At 34.0% G+C, this 4,433-nt stretch overlaps 1 long non-coding RNA gene across 1 annotated transcript; it reads right to left on the reverse strand.

Moving 5' to 3' along the window:
* Positions 1-1,351: 1,351 nt before the first annotated feature.
* LOC106685044 (uncharacterized) lies at positions 1,352-3,595 on the reverse strand. Its single transcript, XR_001343780.2, has 2 exons — positions 3,280-3,595; positions 1,352-1,441 (listed from the first exon to the last, which is right to left on the reverse strand). It is a non-coding gene; the product is annotated as an uncharacterized lncRNA (long non-coding RNA).
* Positions 3,596-4,433: the final 838 nt, after the last annotated feature.

Raw genomic sequence — 4,433 nt, forward strand, 5'->3', positions numbered from 1 at the left:
AATTGGGCCAAACTCCGTGAATACTTTGAATAGTAAGGCTATAAATACATCTATCTAGTAGATAAGATAAGCCTATTTTGCACCTTCACATACTCTATTGAGAGGAATGCAAATAGTTTTAGTTCGGAATACATTGCGAGCTCATTGCTTCATAATGTTTGGGTTCATCAATGTTGCAGGAAGAATTATGTTGATTGACGGATCTATTAGAAACTGTACCCCATTTCTAGACCTGAAAACGGGGATTTCTTCTTTGTAAAGTATATTAAAAAGGTGCTCATGTGAACAGTAATGACTAGTTTGAAATCCGATCAGACCTCCTGAAGTTTTCTATCCGCAGAAGAACTTCTTTCTGACATTGTAAGGGCACTTTAGAGAGAGAATGGTTTCCTCGTGATACACCTGAAGGGGATGTTTTAGTGTGCTAAAGGTCGGCTTAGTACGTCTTCGGCGTAGCTGAACTATCTAAAAGGGCTCAGATAGTTTTGAAGTACGTGTTCAGAAAGTAAACTTAAACGGTACTTTGAAATGAGACGTTTTTAGAATTTTCTTACCGTCCTCTATTTATTATATACTTACACAATGCATGCATGGTAGCTTAGATGTCAGTATTTTGTGACTAATCCACTATTCAAAGTTCCTCTACAGTAAGATTATAAGGAAAATTATAATAATTGCATAGTAAAGTTTACAGCTAGTGTTGTGGCCACCGGGTAAATATCAGAGTGTATTCAAGTTTTCATTTCGTTAGACCACCACAGAAATAAAAGTCGACCCCTCCCCCCTCCAGGCCGGATTTTAACTTACGCCACTGCACTTCCCAGGCTGCAAAGATCTAAAGGTTACGCTAGGAGGAAAAGTTTTTCAGCATCTCCACGAAACCGCCAACTTCATTCAGCATACCAATGAAAACCTCACTCACTCGATAGAGGTTTTATATTTATGTCCCAGTACGATATCGTGGCGAACCACAGTTGAAATTTTTATTTTTTATTTCCATAGGCCTTAGACGTAGACAATTTCTATATAGTGGTTTCGGGATGGCTGGTGATTACGCTGTTCTCATCTGTTTCCATTGCAAGATAAATGGTCTACATTTCTCCATTACAGCTTTGCATCACATCCAACTTTCACGGGCTAAGACAACATAAATTGAATTCTAAATTACTTAAGATTGCTCGGGACTTAAAATATACATAAAAATCCTATAATTACAAATTTGTATGTTTTTTCCATAAATAGTTGCATCTATCCGACTAAAATCGAATAATTGTCAATAATTAAAACAATTTTTGCTAATTCCACAGCATTCTTATCCGTATTAATCATTATAAGTGACAAAAACGCAAAAGAAAAGATAAGGTTCATTTTATGTACTCAGAAATTTAAAGCTTCAAAGAATCCACCGTCGAAATCCACGGAGAAAAATTTTCTATTCATTCTAAAAAAAAAAAAGTACAGGTTATGTATTATAGTGCTAAGTAACTGAATAAAATGGGATAATTATGAGCTTATTTATGTAGAATATTGAGTTCTATTGTTTTTTTAAAATTTGATAAACTAAAGCAGCGAACAAATGAAAGGCTCCTAATCGAAATAATTGCACTTAAATTACAAAGAAAAAAATAATAATTAAATAAATATGTACATATCAAAGTTCAAGAAAATGTGAGACCAGGGTCCTGTTTCATAATGGAAGCTAATAGTATTAGTTCATAGTACAAGTATAGAAACTGGCGGGGTAATGATACTAATACTTATTTTTTTCATGATAGGGATAACTATTAGTGATATAGGAATTAAAAAATACTAAAGTACGAGTTACTATTGTACAATTCTGTGTAATTGAATTAACATTAACGTACAAAACTGATAGTATTAGTTCGAATTTTATTATGAAATAGGGCCCTGAAGTAATTGTTAAAGAATGCCTAGCATATTAGCACGGCACGATTCATGGTAGTGCAACGAACAAAAACCTGTTTTTATAGGCTTTTGAGCTTTCTTGTACTTTGCGATTCTTTATAGACAAATATAAAATTCTGAATAATTTAAAGAAAAAAATTGTGGTTTTGATGTAAGAGAAAACTTAAAAAAGATTAATTTTTTGTGCATTTGAGAATATTATTATTAAGCTCAGCTTAATTATTTTATATATTCTTGTTTGCGAGTGGTTTAGTTTATTCTTAATTTAAAACCAATTTGATCCTTTTTTTCTCTCAACTTTATTCTTTACAACTTTTCCAACGTTTCGACCCTCAGGTCATTCTCAAGGATACCTTCATATTTATGTCATTTTCTTTTTCAAATCTTAAAAATGCAGGCTAATTGCCTTTGTCCCATATAATCTTTCCTAAATAATTTTTTCCTAGATTTAAACCTTTTATAAAATACGGAAGAAAGAAAGAAGAGTGTTTTATAAAAGGTCTAAACCTAGGAAAAAAAATATTTAGAAAAGGTTATATGGGACAAAGGCAATTAGTCTGCATTTGAAAAAGGAAATGGCATCAATATGAAGGTACCCTTGAGAATGACCTGAGGGTCGAAACGTTGGAAAAGTTGTAAAGAATAAAGATGAGAGAAAAAAAGGATCAAATTTGTTTTAAATTAAGATTAAATTATTAAGCTCGTCAAACGCGGAAAGGAAGATTGTCAGATATAAACTTAAAATATTGAATCTGTAGCGCTACAACCCAAGAAGGGTCCGGATCCAGTAATTTGTAACAAAGAAGTATTTTAATTTTATGAGAATTAAAATACTCAAAATTTGAGAACTCCCCTAGTTTCGGGTACCACATACTTTTGTAATAAAACTAAATCTATTTAATCACAGATATGGCTTCTTAACATACTACACATAACGTACATATAAGAACCATTCAGAGAAATGCTATGTTTTGTTTTTTTTATGTCCAGTAATAGTCTTGGTCCAATAATTTGGAATAACCCCACTCTACCCGGATGGTTACTGTTCCAGCACCCCTATTACTAGAAATCGAGCCCTGGCAATTTGTATCAGTTTCTTGCGTAATGCTTCTAAGCTACTTATAGCAAGATAATCTTCTTAAATAGATCAGAATTTATAGAAGAAAAAAAACATTCAATCAACTAATGATTTAACCCTTGTAAGTTAAACTATTCAAACTTGGTAACAACAAGTACTAATTTCAAGCATTTTTGTTTTTTTTTACCAAGTTTCTTATGACATTAATTTTAAACCTCCTTCAATTTTCTAAATAGTTGGTCAGAAATATAGCATAATAAAATAATATCACTCACATCATTCCCATGATAGTTGATTTATCGATAATTTCCAAACTCAAATAATAATTATTGGGCAGGGCAGACAGCAGCAAGCACAGGCTGCTAACGCAATTAGAAGACAACAAAGTAAGCCGCCGGTTATTACTGGAACTATCATACTGACATTTAATAACAAATTTTTAGGAAAATTAATAAACCAATTCGGTAACATCATATGTTCCAATCGATTCGTAACATTTCACAATTTAGTGAACTTTTCTGACTCTGTCATTTACTTTAATTATTAATTAAATACTAGTAAATCAATTTCGCAATAGTCAGTAGCATATGTCTTAACAACTACATAACAAATGAATGCCTAATCAATTGGTTATCCAAAGAGCTTATATCTAATACACTAAATTACATCCTTCCCTTAATCTTTTATTAGTCTTTTAGGCTTGACAATCAGGCGGCCACACCGAGTTATCGAGAGAGCCTGAGAACTCGGTGCTCATCTCCAACCAGGCTCGTGAAGGAGAGTTAACTAATATCCATTCTAGTCCTCCGGTATTAAAGTAGTAGAGAGTTTGGAAAGAGGGTCAGGTAGTTCAGGAAGAGGATCAGGATGTTTAGGAATAGGAGCGGGTTGTTCCGAATGAAATTCATCAGCATTAAGTGACTTAATGAGGCCTCGAAGGTGAGGTGAGTTTCTTCTGTGAGAAGCTTGGCGGCAGTGCCTTCCTTCTATTGATCATTCCATTTTATTTAACCGGGTTGACCCGTTTTGAGGTCCTCAATTGGACGAGAGGACAAATCGTAGTGAGCTTTACTCTTAATTTTTACGTATTTTTTTTTGTGATACACCCCCTTATCGGGTATCTTAGGAGTAAGGAGTTCAAGACTTGATGGAGCTCTTGTTCTTAGTCGGCGCCCTAATAACAGGCTTGGAGAGTACTCAAGTCCTGACAGAGGAGTCCTCCGATACTCTTGTAAAGTCTCCTTTTGAATTAGCTGATTTTTTAATTAATTTCTTGGCTATACCCCTTTTCCGTAAGTTCGTTTGAACAAGGTTAGTTAGGACTTGAGGTTCGTATAGTGAAGCCCCACTGTTTGGCAAAAGCAGCCATTTGTGCACTGCTGAATGGGTTATTGTCACAGCGTACAATTTCAGGTGTACCGTGGTTACT

This window comes from Halyomorpha halys, unplaced genomic scaffold, assembly GCF_000696795.3.
Source record: "Halyomorpha halys isolate HHAL.00 unplaced genomic scaffold, Hhal_1.1 Scaffold653.1, whole genome shotgun sequence".
In the NCBI taxonomy this organism is placed as follows: Eukaryota; Metazoa; Arthropoda; class Insecta; order Hemiptera; family Pentatomidae; genus Halyomorpha; species Halyomorpha halys.